The following is an 18,968-nucleotide window of genomic DNA, read 5'->3' as shown; positions in this document are numbered from 1 at the left end:
CGGGGCGGGGCGGGGCTAGAGGGCGTGGCCGGCGTGGCCTGCGCTCCAGGTGCTGAATTACCTGAGGCGCAGGGGCGCGGCGACTCCGGCAGGTATACCCTGTTTGCTTCTCTGTCTTTTCGATTTTGCGGAGCACGTGGGCCACCGCTCAGTGTAAATGTTTCAGTCCTTCTAAAAAAAAAAGCGGTGCTGCGGCGGCAGGCGGGACGGGAGTTTAGGACAGTTTTCAGTTTGCGAAGACGGATAGGGTGCCGGCGCGCAGTGTGAACGCGCTTCGAGCCTCTGAACTCTGCTCTGAAAAATGGCTAACACTGTGAGCGGAGTGCTGGGTGTCCTCAGCTGACAGGAAAAGAAAAGAACCAGGGTTCTCAGGTTGCCTACCTGTGAGTTCGAATGCTCCCTGTCTTCCTTTCAGCTTTGTAGCTGTGGGCTGGCCCCGCGCGGCCTCTCTGCCTCGGTCTCCTCACCTGTGAAAAGACGTGCGTGGCCCAGGGACGGCCTTCAAAAGGCAAACTACCTTTCCCGGCCGTCAGAGTTACCCGCCTAATGTCTAGTTTCTTCTGCAGTTTTCACAGGTTGCTGGGCTCTGCCAGCGCTTTTGTTCTAGAAGGTGCTATTGGTGACAAAGCAATGAATAACAAGTGGATGTGTGTGTGCTCAGTCGAGTCCAACTGGTTGTGACCCCATGGACTGTAGCCCACCAGGCCCCTCTGTCCTTGCGGTTTTTCGGGCAAGAATACTGGAGTGGGGTGCCGTTTCCTCCTCCAGGGGATCTTCCCGACCCAGAGATGGAGCCCTCCTCTCCTGCATCTTATGCGTCGGCAGGCCGATTCTTCACCACCGAGCCACCTGGGAAGCCCCTTAATAAGCGGATATTCACAGAAAGCCTGAAAACAGCTGACCTTAGCTAGACAGCTACATGTTTCTTAGGGAAGACTTCTCTGGTGTGCAGGTATTGTAAATAGTAGCCACTCGTTACTATTTCCCAGGGGAGGGACTCCTATCTTATTCTGCAGGTAAAATTATGAATGTGCTCATGACGCAAAAAAAAAGTGTATTTTAAAGTACATCCCTCAGTGTTCTAGCAAGAAGAGCAGCAAGACCATCCGCAGTTCCTCCACTGTCTAGAGTTTGAGGAGTGCTGAGGGGAAAGTTCACAGTGTATCAGGGCCAGAGTGGGAGGCACTCTGTGAGGGGGGTACAGCAGGGAGGAGGCATTTGCGGTTCTTGTCTCCAAGTCCCAGTGCTTTGGCGGCAGCAGTCAGGAGTCAGACACCACAGAAGTGAGGCTAAAAGTACATCTGCTGTAGAGTTAGAAATCAAAAAGTACATCTGCTGTAGAGTTAGAAATCCTTCGGCACCCCTTTCAAAAGGGGAAGCTAGGGGACCTCCTTGTCTATCCAGTTGTTAAGACTTGGTTCTTCCACTATTGGGTGTGCGGGTTTGATCCCTGGGTGGGGAATTAAGTCCTACATGCCATGAAGTGCAGCCAGAAAGGTGTTAGGAAGGAGGAGCCAAACCCTGCTCTCCTTAAGTGTGGGTGCCCTTAGTCACTCTCTTCTAACAAACACGATGTGGGAGAACTGATGCTATGTGACTTCCAAGTGTAGGTCCTAAAAATGATAAGCTTCCACCTGGCTCTCTCTCTTGGGCTGCTGGATCTGAAAGAAGCTAGCCACCTTTCCCTGAGGACAACCAAGCAGCCTATGGAGGAGCCCGCTGTGTGGAGGGGCAGCCTGTGGAGGGGCCCCCTCATGGAGGAATTTCAGTCCCTGGCCAACATCAGCACCCAGTTGCCAGACACCTGAGATGGAAACGGCCCTCCGTCCCCAGCCCAGTTCTTGAGAGAGGCCTCAGGAGACTCCAGACCTGCCAGCACCTTGATCTTGGACGTCCAGCCTCCGGAATGGTGAGAAATAAATGTGTTGTTTTAAGCTTTCTAGGCTGTGGTATTTTGTTATGGCAGCCTGCACTGACTAATACATTAGATAAATATGTGAAATACATAGAAAAAAGCCTGGAAGGATACACGTTCAACTGAAAAGGGTTTGATGAAACTGAGTGGTAGTGGTGGTGTTGGTCAGAGAAAAATGTTGACTGTGAAATCTAGGTGGTAGATGTGTAACTGTTCACTGGAAAAGTCTTTCAACATTTCTGTATGTTAGAAAATTTTTATAATAAGTTGTTGGAAAAGTGTGGGGAGGACTTCAAGAGGCCCCATGCTGGAACAATTGGAGCCTCAAAAGGAATAAAAAACTGTGTATGTTTGACATGTTTAAGTTCATTTGTTCGTAGTGCTGTTTTAAAAATCCTGTTGCTCACAGGTGAATACTGCTGGGGCATTGTCTCCTTCGGAAAATAGATACAAGACTGAAGCAATATAGTTACTCTTGCCTTTTTAATTTTATCTTTATATTTCAAGGTAACCAAATAGTTGATGAAGGAAAGCTCTTATTTATAAAATAATTCTAACCAATACATGCAGAAGGTTCAATAAAATTAGAGAAGCAATGGTTTGCAAACCTTATGAAATAACCATCCAAGGAGTGACCCTGAAGCAGTGGCGAGAGGCCGGTGGGGGCCTGTGAATCGGAGGGACCAGGATGAGAGCATCTGAATTGAAAGCTGTAATTTTCCCTCTCAGTGCTACTTCAGTTACATCCCACAAATCATAATATGTTGTGTTCTCTGTTGAAAATGTTTTCTAATTTCCATTATGATTTCTTCTCGGATCTGTAGTTTGTTTGGAAATGTGGTCTTAATATGCAACTATTTGAGAATTTTTCAAATATGTCTCCAAAACTGGTTTCTGGTTTAATTATGCTCTGAGTAGAGAACATACTTTGCATTTTGGTTTTTATTTTGGCCATGCTGCTTGTGTGATCTAAGTTTCCCGACCAGGGATCAGACTCAGGCCCTCTGCAGGGAGAGCACGGAGTCTTAACCCCTGAAATTCCCTAACCAGGGAATTCCCCAGAGAACATACTTTGTATGATTTCAGTCCTTTTGAAAATTTGTTGAGATCTCTGGCGAAGAATGTGGACTCCGTTGGTGCATGTTCCTTGAACTGCTGCTGTGGGTGAGTGTTCAGGAAACATCACTGAGATCCAGTGGGTCCTGGGCATTGCTCCAGTCTTTGAAAACTTTTCTGATTTTCTGTCCCTGTGTCCCGTCAGTTGCTGAGAGGCACATGTTGGAGACTTCCAGCTCTAACAATGGATTTGTCTCTTTCTGTTTTATTGCTTCTTTCATGTACCTTGAAGTTCTGTATCGTGTACACGTCCGTTTAGGGCTGCTTTGTCTTCTTGATGAGTTGGCCACCTTGCCATTTTAAATACTTCTTTTTATTCCTGATAATATCCCCTGGTCTCCAGTTTACTTTGTCTGGTACTAATATAGCAAACTTTCAGCTTTTTTCTTTTTCCTCTTTTAAAATTGTATTTATTTAGTTTTGGCTGTGCTGTGTCTTTGTTGCTTTGTTGTTTGGGGTGAGAAGGAATGAGGAAATAAGTCTAGAGCGGGGTGAGGGGGTTGTGAGCCGAGTGTGTTGGGGGGCAGGGTGTCAGCCGACCGTATACATTGTGTTTGTGGTCCGCAGAGCAGTTACAGCGCCCACTTACCCACCTTTGGTTACCATCGTGGCACTTTTGACCAGAGCAGCTCCACCTTGGGCCTGTAACGTTATTTCAACATATCTAAAACCTATTTTTTAAACTTAAAAGCATTTTAAGGCCAAATTTAGAGTTCCCATTGAAATCATGAGTTTGACGGCTAGTTTTATTTCAATTACATTAACCTGACTAGGTAACTATTAAAAGGGAAAATGTTCTGCCGTGTTCCCACCCGCTTTGGGAAGCCTGGGGCTTGGGAGAGAAGGCGAGACCTGGGCTAGGTCTAAGCTGCCTCCCTTGTTAGATGACCTTGGGCCATTTATTCATCATCTCTAAGCTTCAGTTTCCTTATCTTAAAAATGGGAATAACAATAATATTTGCCTCATAGGCTTGGGAGAAGTTCTAATTAGATTAGGTGGATGAATTATGCCTTTATTTATCTGTGTTGTTATTGGTGTTCAGTCCCTAAGTTTTGTCTGACTCTTGGTGACCCCATGGACTGCAGCATCCAGGCTCCTTTGGCCTCTGTCTTCCTTATTTATCTGTAGGCTTATCTGAAAACAGTGAGAAGTATTTTCAAGAGGGCTAACCTGGTTCTCACTGGAAAAGACTCAGATTCTGGGAAAGATTGAAGACAAAAAGAGAAGGAGGTGGAGAGATGGTTAGATAGCGTCACCAACTCAAGGGACCTGAACTTGAGCAAACTCCGGGAGACAGTGGAAGACTGAGGAGCCTGGTGTGCTGCAGTCCATGGGGTCGGAAAGAGCTGGACACAACTTAGTGGCTGAACAACAGCAATAACTTGGTTCTGAAGAGTGGAGGTCACCTCTGGTTTTCAGAAGGAGACTCAGAGCTGGGTTGTGCCCAGTTCCTGAGCCTGGAGGGCAGTGGATGAGGTGGTAGAGACTCCAGATGCCTGCTGGAGGTCTCAGGGTGGCAGGATCCCCAGCAGGGTGGTTCACGGGCTTTGGACGTCTTTGTTGCCACCCGCAGCCTGAGCCGAATTTCAAGAACCCTGTTGGGCTGGACGGATTGGCTGATAGTGGTGTGAACTGAGGCCTACACTGCCCACCTCACCTCCCGGCCATTGGCCAGCCTGGGCGGCTTTGTCAGCTCTGTGGCCCAAACTCAACAGCCTGAAGGACCGCCCCTGAAAAACAAACAGTTAAAACAATGTGAAACTGAATTTCTTCTTGGCTAGGTGAGTGGGGGCTAGTTGTCAGAGGTATTGGGGTTTAGAAACAGGAGAATATGGGACAGTCGCGCATCAGATTCGTTGTGTCACAGTGTACAGTTCCGTGGGTGGCACACGGGGGGTGCCCGGGAGGTGGCGGCTGTTATTGGCTCTGATGGCGTGACTTTGCGCACCTTGTCCAGCCAGGCTGCTCTCACGTGACCGGGAGCCCGGCTGAGAGGCACCCCTGCTCCAGGCTGCGGAGAGCTGACCCGAGGAAAGCAGACACACTCAGAGGACGAGGCCTTAGGGCACACGCGGGACGGCTCGGTGGCGGTTACTCTTGTCGGTGGTCCACGCGGGGAGTGATCGATGCCTTGTCCCTCTGACACGAGGCGGAAGGGAGACAGACACAGAACGGAAATGAAAGAACTTCCCTGGTGCTCCGGTAGCTAAGACTCTGCGCTCTGAGCGCAGGGGGCCTGGGTTCAATCCCTGGTCAGGGAACTAAGATCCTGCGTGCCACGTGGCTGTGGCTGAAATAAAAATTAATACTCTACAAAATAAACGTGTTTAGTGAAAAGGGAGGCGAGGCAAGGAGGTGTCTGCTCGTTGGTCTCGTGTGGATGGCAGCCCCACGGCTGTGTTTGAAGTGCTTCAAGGCAGGGAGCCCCGATTACGAGGACGTGCTGTGTGCTGGCCGCACCCCGAATGTGCACACTGCTTGAGGTGCACAGTTGGAGGAGCTTTGTATCCAGGAATCTGTGGCCCGGTCAGGACACAGAGCCTTTCAGCCTCCGAAGTTTCCTCTCGCCCCTTTGCAGGTCAGCCCCCCCTTTGCCCACAACCCAGGCAGCACTGATGTGGGGAGAAGGAATCTAAGTGGTGGGAAAAGGAAATAAAAGCAAAGCTAGTGACTGAGGACAGGAAACTGAGAAGCAGCAGGTGCCACCAGGCTGCTCTTTGCAGAATTGCTCTGTGTGTCTGTGTACATTTGGGAGAGAGGCTGGGCTTTGAGAACAGATTTGCATTTTCTTTGTGATTTTTCTATTGAGTTAGAAGAACAGAACCTCAGTGGGCAGAATCTCAGATGGCTGCCACCCCCGTGGCTCTCAAATTGTGGTCCTCAGGGTGCTGTACTAAGGTAATGGGAGAGAACAGCCTTGTTCCTGGGAAATACTCCCAGAAGTACTTCAAGGTAAAAGGCTGTGATGCGTGCAACTTACTCTCAACATATAAATAAGGATTGCAAATGATGGAGCATGTCAGTAAGATGTTAACAGCAGTGAACAAGAGGTGGGAAAACCTCCTAAACTTGGGGAACATTGGGAACAAGCATGGCGAGTTTTTTCTAGGAGCTCTAGGGCTTGACACAGTGTTTGCAAATGTCTGTTGAGTGAATGAATGATTGAATAAATGAAGGAATGAATGAGTTAATAAATAAAGGATGTGATAACCTTGGCTGAAATTGAAAGATGCTTGCTCTTTGGAAGAAAAGCTATGACTAACCTAGACAGCATATTAAAAAGCTGAGACATTACTCTACCAACAAAGCTCCGTCTAGTCAAAGCTATGGTTTTTCCAGTAGTCATGTATGAATGTGAGAGTTGGATAATAAAGAAAGCTGAGCACCGAAGAATAGATGCTTTTGAGCTGTGGTGTTGGAGAAGACTCTTGAGAGTCCCTTGGACTGCAAGGAGATCCAACCAGTCTATCCTAAAGGAAATCAGTCCTGAATATTCATTGGAAGGACTGATGCTGAAACTCCAATACTTTGGCCACCTGATGTGAAGAACTGACTCACTGGAAAAGACCCTGATGCTGGAAAAGATTGAAGACGGGAGGAGAAGGGGATGACAGAGGATGAGATGGTTGGATGGCATCACCATCTTGATGGACGTGAATTTGAGCAAGCTCCAGGAGTTGGTAATGGACAGGGAAGCCTGGCGTGCTGCAGTCCATGGGGTCACAACGAGTCAGACAGGACTGAGCAACTGAACTCAGCTGAACTGAATCTTGGCTGGACACAGATGCAGGACAGTGGTCCTCAACCTTGGCACCTGGGACTAGTTTCATGGAAGACAGTTTTCCCACAGGCTGGGGAGTCCATGGGGGTGTTTCAGGATGATTCAAGTGCATTACATTTATTGTGTACTTTTTTTCTGTTATTATTACATAGGCTCCACCTCCGATCATCAGGTATTAGATCCTAGAGGTTGGGGACCCCTGATGTAGAGAAATCTTTATAGTAACATTGACCTTTTTGTGAAGTTTCATTTTGAGCAACAGCCTATCTCACTCCCAGCGCACAGTAGCGGCCAGCACACTGTCCAGCAAAAGTACAGTGTGAACCACGTATGTAATTTTAGAACTGTCCGGCGACCACCTGAGAAGTGTAAAAAGAATCTATTGGTTCAGTCGCTCAGTTGTGTCCAACTCTTTGCAACCCCATGGACTGCAGCACACCAGGCCTCCCTGTCCATCGCCAACTCCCAGAGCCTACTCAAACTCATGTCCATCAAGTTGGTGATGCCATCCACCCATCTCACCCTCTGTCGTCCCCTTCTCCTCCCGTCTTCAATCTTTCCCAGCATCAGGATCTTTTCCAATGAGTTGGTTCTTTGTATCAGGTGGCCAAATTATTGGAGCTTCAGCTTCAACATCAGTCCTCCCAATGAATATTCCAGGACTGATTTCCTTTAGGATGAAAAATTCGGTTCGCTAGGTACACATGCTATTGTTGTTCAGTTGCTAAGTCGTGTCTGATTCTTTGGGATCCCATGGACTCCGGCACTCCATCCTCCACGATTTCCTGGAGTTTGCTCAAATTCATGTCCATTGAGTCGATGATGCAGGTGCACTAGCTACCTGTCAGGTGCTCAACAGTCCCCCGTGCTAGTGTGTGCTGTGTTGGACAGTGTGGGGGTACGTGCTCCCTAAATATGGGTAGATGAATGAATGAGTGAGTGGATCTAGGCCGGTTAGACCACCCTCTCATAAGGGTTTCATAGTCAATCAAGAGCATGTTGTTAAAGGGAAACACCAAGTAGCAAAGTCATATGTGCAATATTCCTTTTCTGTTTTTTAAAATATTAAATAAGTAGGGATGTCCCTGGCAGTCTAGTGGTTAAGAGTCCGTGCTTTCAGTGCAGGGGGAGCTGGTTTGAGCCTTGGTTGGGATGACTAAGATCCCACATGCCAGGAGGTGCAACCAAAAAATAAAAATTGAAAAAAATTAAGTAAATGTTAGTATATGCACAGGAAAAACATGTATCAGACCGTATGCAATGGATTCACTATGTGTTCACGGAGAGTCAGGCCTGCTGGAGTCGCCGAGTTAAGGCCTCTGCCCTGACGGAGCTGCTATTCTGGCTGGGAGACAGTGGAAAGCTGGAGTGGAGAGTGGCCGTGGAGAGAAATAGAAGCTGGTGGGGCAGGATGAAGGCAGCACCAGACTGGGGGCGCCTCTGAAGAGGACGCGTTTGGGCTGAGACCGGGGAAGCCAGAAGCGGGGGCTGCCTGAGAAGAAGGGTCGCTATTGATGCTCCCACCGGAGGAAGTGATTTCCTGGGATCTCAGGAAAAACGCGACTCGGCAGAGAAACACGTCGCCTGCAGGTGGCGCTCTCAGCCCGCCCTTTTCCGTCCATGAAATGGGGCTGCGTTTTCTCTCTTCCCTTACTTGCTCACCCCGTGGAAAGCCCAAAGGTGGGTTTTGCAGTCGTTTCTCTAGGATGTTGTATCTGAACAGGGCTGTAAGATGGAGCAAGAGGGTCTAATCTGGCCCAAATCCCCTAGACCTCGCCCCTTCTCCCCTGACCACCTCTACCTTCACCAAGGCTAATTCAGCTTCTTCAAGCGGGGGCTCAGTCAAAGTCCGCCTTCAGCTCTGGAGACCCTGGGCGAGTTAGTCATCTCATCCGAGCCACTTCCTAGCTGTGAACTGGGTCAAAAACCCTGACTTTGAAACAAGGTCGTGGGGTCCCTGGCATGGGCAGCGCCTCTGCCTGGGTCCTGGTTGTCCTGGGGTTGCTGAAGCCAGCTGTCAGGCACGGTCGTGGGTGCTCACTTAGTCCCTGCACAGCCCCCAGGCGGGGATGCTGTTGTCCCCACGGTCGTGGAGGTGGTCCAGCCAGCCTCCTGCTGTGCTCCACTGAATTGCCTGCCGTGCTGCCGTCTGTGGGGTGGCAGAGTCAGACACGACTTCGCGACTGAACAGCGAATGAGAACAACCTCCCTGTTTCAGAGACGGATGCCTTCACGGGGGTCCTTCATGAAGACAAGCAGAGCTTGTGATGCTGTATCCCTCAGCAGGAGGGAAGAAAGTGATACTTCTCTGGAGCCGTGCCAAACCTTCCCTCCCTGGCTCCTGGTACCTAATTACATAGAGCACTAGGATTTACTGCGCACCCACTAGGAGCCAGGCACGGCCTTAGATACTTTATAGACACTGTCTCATTTCATCTTTTCAGCATTTTTTAACTCAAAGTACAGAGTAACATATACACACCCATTCGCCCACGTCCATATTTTTAAATGTTAACATTTTGCCATGTTTGCCTTAAGGTTTTTCTTTCTAAGGGGGGAAAAAAAAAGATTCGGAGCCCCTTTCTATCTCTCCTAAATTCTATCTTCTCTGCATACTCCCACCCTGCCCAGAAGAAGCCATCACGTGTCTATAAGTAATACATACATTGTTTGGTATCTTTCAACAAAATTTTTACTGATTTAATTTTAGATTCACTGACAGTTGTAAGAAATAAAACAATTTGCCTAGTTTCCCTTAATAATGAAAAATTACCATATAGCATCACAACGGGGAAGTAGTGAAGTGAAAGGGGCTTGCCTGATAGCTCAGCTGGTAAAGAATCTGCCTGCAGTGCAGGAGACGCCAGTTTGATTCCTGCATCGGGATGATCCCCTGGAGAACGGATAGGCTACCCACTCCAGTATTCTGGCTTGGAGAATTCCATGGACTGTGTAGTCCATGGGGTCACAAAGACTGTGATACAATCCACCTGTCCTACGCAGGTTTCCTGTTTCACCCACCTTCGTCCGCGTTTGCCTGTTGTGTCTTTACAGGTACACCAGTGGTATACTATGCATCTCCTTCTGCAACGTACTTTTTCATCCAAAATGATGTTTCAGAGCTGTGTTCATCTTGGTACCTGCTGTTCTAGCCCATCGTTGTGTGAATACGCTGCAATTGATCATTCATTCCACGCTGATATCGAAGCAGGCTGGTGTCTGTGTTACACACAGCGCTGCCGTGAAGAGACTTGCATTTGTCACCCCCGACCGTAGATCAGAGGACACGACTAGAAGGGGAATTTCTGAGTCAGAAGACATCTGCATTCCGATTTATTAGACATTAGCAGGTTGTCCTCCACAGCATTCGCACCCCCTCCAGCAGTGTAGGAGTATTTCTGTTTCTCTTCATCTCCTGTTCATGAAAGGGTATCTATCTCACTGCTATTCGAATTTGCATTTCCCTGATGTAAGTGGATTTCTGATTTAAGCAGAAAAGGAAGTTATTAAAAGTAGATAACATCTCCAAGAGGGTTGGGAAACCAGGCTCAAAGCTGAGCAGACAGAAGTGTGTGGACCAGGCCAAGAACGGGCAGTGAAGACAACGCTGGGTCCCAGATGTCAGAGCTGCACCCTAGCCCCTATCCCCCGCTAGATGTGGGGTGCAGGCGCGTGGCTGCCGTGAGTTATCACCGTTGCGGAGGCTGCTCTGCCTCAGGACCTGGCTGGGCTGGGCGCCGCTGGGACTGAGTGTCTGACATTTTACCTCCAGGGGTGTCAGGGGACTCGCAAAGGAAGGAATTCCTCAAACATGGAAAAGCAGGTTCACATGCGATATGGTCAAAAACTGACAGGTGTCAGCAGACCTGACTCGAGACTAAGGTTGAACGTCTTTTATGTTTATTGGCCACTCAGACTTCCTTTTCAGGAAAAGAGCAAGGAATGTATATGTGTGCATGACTGAGCCGCTGTGCAGTACGGCAGAGACTGGCACAGCACTGTAAGTCAGCTGTTCTTCCCTGTAAGAAAAAGAGAAGGCCTGGAGAAGACAGACGCCTAGGGAGAAGGCAGCCTCGTGATGTGTCTACAAGGCCAGGACCACCGAGGGCTGCGGCAGACGCGGGAAGCTAGGAGCGGCAAGGAGGGCTTCTTGTCCGACAGGTTTCAGAGGGACCGTGACCACCAACAACGTGATTTCAGACTTCAAGCCTCCAGAACTGCGAGGCAGTACAGTTCTGTGGTTCTGATAAGTCACACGGATTGCGGCGCTTTGTTAGGGCAGCCCCAGGAAAGGAATACGCGTGGCGAGTCACCCTGATGGATTTGAAACGTTAAACCAAACTAGCATCTCACTTGGTTGAAGTTCTTTTTATGTATTGCTGGATCGGACTGACTTACAGTTTGTTTTCTTTTCTTCTGTTTTGCTAAGGATTTCCGTGTCTGTGTTCATGAAGACTATTATCTGTAGTTTTCTTGTGATATATTTGTTTGATTTTGGTATTAAGGTGATTTTCTTTTAATGTCTCTGTCTTTGTCAGTTAAGTAATAATAGTGGGGGAATAGCTTCTTTAAGACTATTTTTAAGGGAAGTTTAGGTTCACAACAAAATTGAGAGGGAGATACAGAGAATCCCCATGTGCACCCCACCCCCACAGGCATTACTTCCCCCATTTCATCAGCACCAGTCTCCAGAACGGTGGGTGTATTACCAAGAACGAATCCACACTGACACATCGTAACCACGCACAGTCAGCGGTTCACCTTGGGGTTCCCTCTTGATGCTCTTCCTTCAGTGAGTTAAGATGAATTGGGGAAATGGTTTTGTTTCTTAATTTTCCATTTGTTTGTTGCTATCATGTTGTTGTTTAGCCACTAAGTTGTGTCTGACTGTTGTTCGATCCCGTGGACTGGAGTCCACCCAGGCTCTGTCCACAGGATCTCACAGGCTAGAACGCTGGAGAGGGTTGCCATTTCCTTCTCCAGGGGATCTTCCCGACCCAGGAATCCAACTTGTGTCTCCTGCCTTGGCAGGCAGATTCTTTACCACTGAGCCACCAGGGAAGCCCTTGTTGATACTGTACAGAAATACCGTTGGTACTTCCCTGGGCGTCCAGTGGCTAAGACTCCATGCTGCCAATGCAGGGGGCCTGGGTTCAATCCCTGTTCAGGGAACTAGATCCCACATGCTACAAGTAAGAGTGGGAAGGCCTCAGCGAGAGATCTCATGCTCAACGAAGACTGAAGATTCTGCGAGCTACAACTAAGACCCAGCACGGCCAAATACACAATAAAAATAAATATTAAAAAAAAAAGAAATACAGTAGATTTCTATGTGTTGGTGTTATGTCCTACATTCCTGGTAAATTCAGTTATTCTCATTCAACTTGGGTTTTTGTTTTTAAGATTCCTTAGCATTTTAAAAATATGCTTCCATATGCACCTTCCTTCCAATCTTGATGCCTTTTTTCCTGCCTACTTCACAGGCGGGGGCCTCCAGTCAACGCTGAGTGGAAGGAGAGCGAACGTCTTGCTTTATTGCCAGTCCTGGGGGAGACTGTCTAGTCTTCCACTTGATGTATGATGGTAGTGCTACACTCTCAGAGATGCTCTTTACCAGGAAGAAGTTTCCTTATCATCCTAGTTTGCAGAGTTATAATTGTGAACGGGTGTTAAATTTTCTCAGAATTTATCTGCATTATTTTTTCTGCAATTTATACTTTCTGCATATGAGATACTCATATGGGTCTTCAGTTAATATGATGAGTTACACTGATTTTTTAAATACTGAAACCCACACTGCGTCCCTGGCATATGCTCTGCTTGCATTAGATCGCTATTACTTTTTCCTTTAGAAGTTCGACAGAATTCACTAGAGAAGCCATATGGACTAGGCATTTTCTACACGAGGAAGGTTTTTTTTCCTTTTCTTTTTGGCCGCACCTCGAGGCATGTGGGTTCTTAGTTCCCCAACCAGGGATTGAAACCCAAGCCCCCTGCACTGGGAGTCTCGAGTCTTCACCACCGGACCACCAGGGAGTCTTCAGTTTTTTTCTTTTTAAATTGTAAAATATACATAACATCAACCATTTAAAAAATGTATAGTTCAGTGGCATTAAGTACCACAAATTTAATGGCTTGAAACAACAAAAATGTCGTCTTACAGATCTGGAGGTCACAAGTCTGAAATAAGACTCATAGTGTTAAAACCTAGGTGTTGGCACGACTGTTGCTTTTGGAGGCTCCAGTAGAGAACCCCTTCCCTGCCGCCTCCTGCTTCTAGAAGCTCCTGGCATTCCTGCGCTCATGCCTCCGTTACTTCAGTCTCTGCCTTCGACATCACGCGGCCTTCTGCCTGGCTTTGACGGTCTCTGACGATTCCTCCTGTGCAGCACTCATGATGACATCAAACCAGCCCAGGTAGTTCAGGGCAGTCCTCGGGACTTCCTCGGCGGTCCCGTGGCTAAGACTCCACAGTCCCAGTGCAGGGGGCCCAGGTTCCCTCCCTGGTCAGGGAACTGGATTCCACCTGCCGCAAGTAAGAGTGTACATGCAACTGAACATCCACGCGCCATGAGGGCGATCAGAGATCCTGCGCACTGCACCTAAGACCCAGCACAGCCAAATAAATAAATACTAAAAAAACCATTCATCACATCTCAACATCTTCTGAAGTCTCAACCCTCTATAGCATCAACTCAGTCCAAAATCTTATCGAAATCTCTTTAGCTTAAAAGTCACAAGACTCCTTATTTGAGTAACGTAAATGGCTATGGGTGGGACTGAGTGTGTGATTCATCCTAAGGCAAAATTCCTTTCCACGTGTGCACTTAGAGAATAAGTGATCTAATCCCCAAATACAATACTGGTAGGTATAAGGTAACAGTCACAGACATTCCTATTCAAAACGGGAGAAGGAATGGAAAAGGAATTGCAGTCCCAAGCAATTTTGAAATCCAGGTAATTCGTTGCCAGTCCAGTGGCTAATGTTCTGTGCTCCCAATGAAGGGGGGCTACGTTCAATCCCTGGTCAGGGAACTAGATCCCACATGCCACAGCTAAAAAGACCTTGTAGACTCCCTGCTGGCACAGTGGGTAGGAATCCGCTGGCCAGTGCAGGGGACAGAGGTTTGACCCCTGGTCTGGGAAGACTCCACATTGTTGTTCAGTCGTTAAGTCGTGTCCAAGTCTTGGTGACCCCGTGGGCTGCAGTGCACCAGGCTTCCCTGTCTTTCACTATCTCCTGGAGTTTGCTCAAACTCATGTCCACTGGAGCTAGCTCTTCACATCAGGTGGCCAAAGTATCGGAGCTTCACCTTCAGTCCTTCCAATGAATCATCAGGGTTGATTTCCTTTAGGATTGACGTTTAATCTCCTTGCAGTCCAAGGGACTCTCAACATTCCACATACCAGGGAGCAACTCAGCCTTTGTGCCACAACTGAGCCCGCATGCTGCAACTACTGAAGCCTGTGCGCCTGGAGCCTGGGCTCTGCAGCGGGAGAAGCCACCACAACGAGAAGCCCACACACTTCAGCAAGGAGCTGCCCCCACTCGCCGCCGCAACTAGAGAAAGTCTGCACAGAGCAATGAAGACCTATGCAGCCAAATGAATAAATAAATAATTTAAAAAATTAAAAAGATCTTGTGTGTTGCAACCAAGACCTGGTGCACCAAGTAAATAAATAAATGTTAATTTTTTGAAATCCAATGGAGCACACTCAGCTTTCAAGGCCTAGGAATTATCCTCTGTGGCTTCCTGTTCTGCCCTCTGGGCCCACGGCCCCACCCTCAGCCTTCTTGCTTTTTCATCAAGGGGTTAGCACATGTTTGCAGCTGAGTAGTATTATGAGGCTGTTTCCTGCCTGTAGAATTTTGAGGGTCAGGCAGCCTTCTTTCATTTCTTCTTTCTTTGTCCCTGTCCGTCCTAGCTGGCAGTATTTCTACTGATATAACATGCTCAGGAACCTATGGCTCTTCCATGGACGTCACTGGAAAAGGGGCTCATCCACAGGTCTTTCCTGGATAATTCCATCTATTTTCACTTCAAAGAGACCTAATCTCTTCCAAGAGCCCTCTGTGTCACCGGATACTGTGACGTTCCGTTCCTTTCTGGGCACTAGAAAAGTGCTGTTCAGCCATAGCCGTGGCTTTCTCTTCAAAGCACACTTTTCTGACAGTGAGCCTCGTAGGCTACCCCACTCCAATATTCTTGGAATTCCCTGGTGGCTCAGCTGGTAAAGAATCCAGGTGCAATGCAGGAGACCTGGGTTCGATCCCTGGGTTGGGAAGATCCCCTGGAGAAGGGAAAGGCTACCCACTCCAGTATTCTGGCCTGGAGAATTCCATGGACCGTACAGTCCATGTATGGAGAAGGAAATGGCAACCCACTCCAGTATTCTTGCCTGGAAAATCCCATGGACGAAGGAGCCTGGTAGGCTACAGACCTTGGGATCACAAAGAATCGGACACGACTGAGTGACTTTCACTTTGCAACCTGGATAAGTTCTTTTCCATATAACTGTAGGATACAATTTAGCTAAGCTCTCTGTCACTATAGAACACGATCCCTTTTTCGTCCAGTTTCCAACAACATGTTCCTCATTTCCTCTGAGGCCTCAGCTGAAGTGTCCTTATTGCTGCCGACAGTCTGTTTATGACAATTTAAGTATCATCATCTAAGATGATACAGGTTTTCTTTACCACAGTTAGTAGAATTGTTAACATCCATATGCCTACTTCCCTTGTGGCTCAGCTGGTAAAGAGGCCGCCTGCAATGCGGGTAGACCTGGGTTCGATTCCTGGGTTGGGAAGATCCCCTGGAGAAGGGAAAGGCTACCCACTCCAGTATTCTAGCCTGGAGAATTCCATGGACTGTATAGTCCATGGGATCGCAAAGAGTCGGACACGACTGAGCGACTTTCACTTTCACTTTCTATGTGCCTGCCAACAGTCTACTCAAGGCAGCCAAGGCGTCTTCTATTGTGCTTCTTAGAATTCTTCCAGGCTCTGCCCATTTCCTAATTCTGAAGTCAGTTACACGTTTTCAGGTATTTGTCATAGCAATACCCCACTTCCCAGTACTCGTAGTAGTATTTTGTACTTTTGTTTTTACTGCAGTGTGGCAATCTATTGTACGACTCCACAGCAATATGTTCATCCAGTCTGTTGTTAATAGACATTTGGGTTATTTCCAATTTTCGGCTCTTTGCGTGCGGCTTCTAGGAATGAGCCTTTTTTTGGTGGACATACTCTTTCATTTCTTGTGGGTAAACACCTTGGAGTGGGATTGCCTCAAGGATTATTCCTTTTCCACTCTTGGTCCACCGTGGACAGCCAGCTCCCAGGCTGCTTCTGGAGGCTAGTAGGTCAGCCCTTCATTAATCCTGCTTATGTCTAGGACGTTCAGGTCTGTTTCCCGTGCTTGCTGGGACCTAAGCCTTCCTATTGCCTTAACCCAAGTTCCTAGGACCTTGTATCATTTCTGAAAGCTCTGTGAGTTGTTTTCTTCAGTTTTTGTTCATCCCTGTAACTTAAAGTTCCCCCTATGGGGCACTCTTTCTTGCTTTTGAATCCAGCTATGTAATAAAAAATAGTTTGGGGGTAAAACGTTAGCTAGCATTTCTGTTTGGGGAACAGAGTGAATGTACTTGTCATAAGAAGTCTCTTATTTAAAACTTTACCTTTGAGCCAGGGCAACTTTTTGGAGCATGTAATCTTGATATATCCGTTTTGCATGTGAGCAAACTGAAGCAAGTAGCTTGTCCAAAGTCGACTTAGGACAGGGACTTCCCTGGTGGTCCAGTGGCTGAGAATGTGTATGTGTGTGCTCAGCTGTGTCCGTCTCTTTGCCATGCCATGGACTGGAGCCCGCTGGTCTCTGTCCGTGGGACTTCCCAGGCAAGAAGCTGGAGTGGTTGACATTTCCTTCTCCAGGGGATCTTCCTGACCCAGGGATCAAACCTTAGTCTCTTATGTCTTCTGCACTGGCAGGCAGGTTCTTTACCACTAGGGCCACTTGGGAAGTCCAGTTCAGAGAATGCGGGTTCAATCCCTGGTGTCGGAGCCAAGATCTCATACAGCCAAATAAAAAAAACCAGAAACCCCCAAAATAAACTTTGGTGAGGAGAGCCAACTTGTTTGAGCTATTTAAAGCTTCCTGGGCTCATGGGGGATGTGAGCAAACCCCTTGACTCCAGGTAGCAATTTTATTTTTTAAATGTTTATTTATTCATTTTTGTTATTATTTGGCTGCGTTGCGAAACATGTGGGATCTTAGTTCTCTGACCATCTTAGTTCCTCCACCGGGGATGGAAACTTGAGTTCCCTGACCAGGGCTTAAACCTGCACCCGCCAATGGAAGCACAGAATCTTAACCGCTGGACTGCCCCAGGCAGGAACTTTAGAATGGGTACTGGAGAGGCACTGCCTGAGCAGGTAAGCCAGTGTCAGGAGAGGGTTTCATGACTGTCACAGCATTACATGAAATGATACCGGTTCATCAATTAGCACCATGCCTGAAACCTAGTAAGTATTTTAAAAAAAGTTTGGGATGATTGATATTAATAATGAAATTATTATGATTTTCTCTACTTTTAGAGTCCTTCCTCTTTCCTACGTTATGGTTTACAGAGCCATAGGCAGCTTCCCTACCAGCCTCCTGAAACAAGGGGTTATGGGTGGAGCAGAATTTGCGGGTTAGGAAATTTGAAGATAAATTGCTGGCTTTATAGCGCAGGGGAAGTGCTGCAGGGGCTCTGAGGATGGTCTCTGGCACCAGACAGTGTGGGTTGGAACCCCAGATCTTTTATCGACTAGCTGTGGGGTCTTAGAGGGTTGAACTTTTCTGGCCAAAATGGAGATAATCATACCACTATTTTCTAGATTTATTGTGAGGAGTCGATGAGTTTCTAAGTAAAAGGCATATGTAAGAGTGCTCAGTACATGATAGGCATGTTCGGTAAATGTTAGCTTGGTTAGTGTGGTTAGCATTTAGCGCTGTTTATCAGGCGTTTCTGGCTGGCTGTCTTCCAGGGGCATGGTAAAGTGTTCCACTTGTGGTTGGGTATAGCCATGACTAGTTCTGACCAATGAGTCGTGAGTAGAAGCCTTGTGGCGATTCTGAGCCAGAGCAGTTAAACGCTCCGAGTACTTTCCCTTTGTCAGGAGGGCAGGAATTCAAGGTGGCGGCTGCCCTCTTATCCTGGGTTTCTGAGGGCTGATGGTGAATACAGCCCCTTTGTTGTCTCTGGCCTCTGAGATTTGAGATTGTTACTGCAGCGTGATCGAGCCTGTGCTGACAAACACATGGATGATTATTCATAACTGTGAGGAGGATGTCCTCCTCCAGGCATTTTAGTGGCCCTTTGAAAAGGTCTTTAGTAGGACTTGGAGGTGCTTGCATCTCTGTAGGATGACCGGTAAGAGCCCCTTTCTGCATGTTCACCTGCACGGTGAATCCCAACTTCAGTGTTCTGCGTTCCAAGTTCCATCAGTTTGTTTATACAGTTCTCATTTTCCTGAAGGGAAAGTGATAAAAGTGACTCAAAAAACATTAACAGTCTTAATATAATTGAATTCGTGCCACTAATCAAAGGGTTTAAAAAAGCAGAAATTCCATTTTCTATTTACCATTTCCTGAATGAAACAGAAATAGCATAAGGATTAGACTTCTTTGGCGAGGATCTAAAGACATTACAGGCAGACATATTTCGATGCGTGTTTCCCAAGCATGCTCTTACTGTTAGCGATATCTGGTAGTGGAGCCCACAGCTCGTAAGGGCTGACTTCCCTCTCCTGGAGGCATTCACAGCCTGTCAAATTGGAACCAGCTATTCATCTTTCCTCCCACAGCGCCCATGTTTGCAGCCCTCGGCACCCACTGTGCTCTGTGTGGTGTGAGAATCCTGCTGTGTTCTGCTCCTCTGATCAATTCCATTGGAAAATTTGGAAGGTGGGGACCTCTCCTGTGTGGTGTTCCTCACTCCTCTCTCCCATGCCAAACAAAATTCCCAACCGAGCAGATGCTCAAGAGATCTTTGCAAGAATAAAACAAACATTCAACTTAGAGCAGTGGTTTTCCACCTGGGCTTCACCTTAGCATCATCCAGGGAGCTTAAAAAAACATCCCAAGCCTGGACCATACCTGAGACCAATTAAA

The 18,968-nt window shown here is 47.6% G+C and overlaps 1 protein-coding gene across 7 annotated transcripts in view; it reads left to right on the top strand.

The window, feature by feature from the left end:
• Positions 1–20: 20 nt before the first annotated feature.
• The window catches only part of SNX8 (sorting nexin 8), a 60,819-nt gene continuing 41,871 nt past the window's right edge, over positions 21–18,968 (top strand). For 2 of the 7 annotated variants that reach the window (XM_081552559.1, XM_081552556.1), the window contains exons 1-2: positions 64–92; positions 1,669–1,909. The gene's annotated coding sequence lies outside the window, so the exon portion shown is untranslated. Of the gene's footprint in view, positions 93–415; positions 953–1,668; positions 1,910–18,968 lie in introns of those variants that run through there. The other 5 variants (XM_081552558.1, XM_081552554.1, XM_081552553.1 and 2 more) reach the window with 5 other exon arrangements.

Source organism: Giraffa tippelskirchi, chromosome 13, assembly GCF_054371585.1.
Source record: "Giraffa tippelskirchi isolate mGirTip1 chromosome 13, T2T-mGirTip1v1.2.pri, whole genome shotgun sequence".
Taxonomy (NCBI): Eukaryota; Metazoa; Chordata; class Mammalia; order Artiodactyla; family Giraffidae; genus Giraffa; species Giraffa tippelskirchi.
The sequence above is the reverse complement of the archived record's forward strand: the minus strand, read 5'-3'. Positions and strand labels throughout refer to the sequence as shown.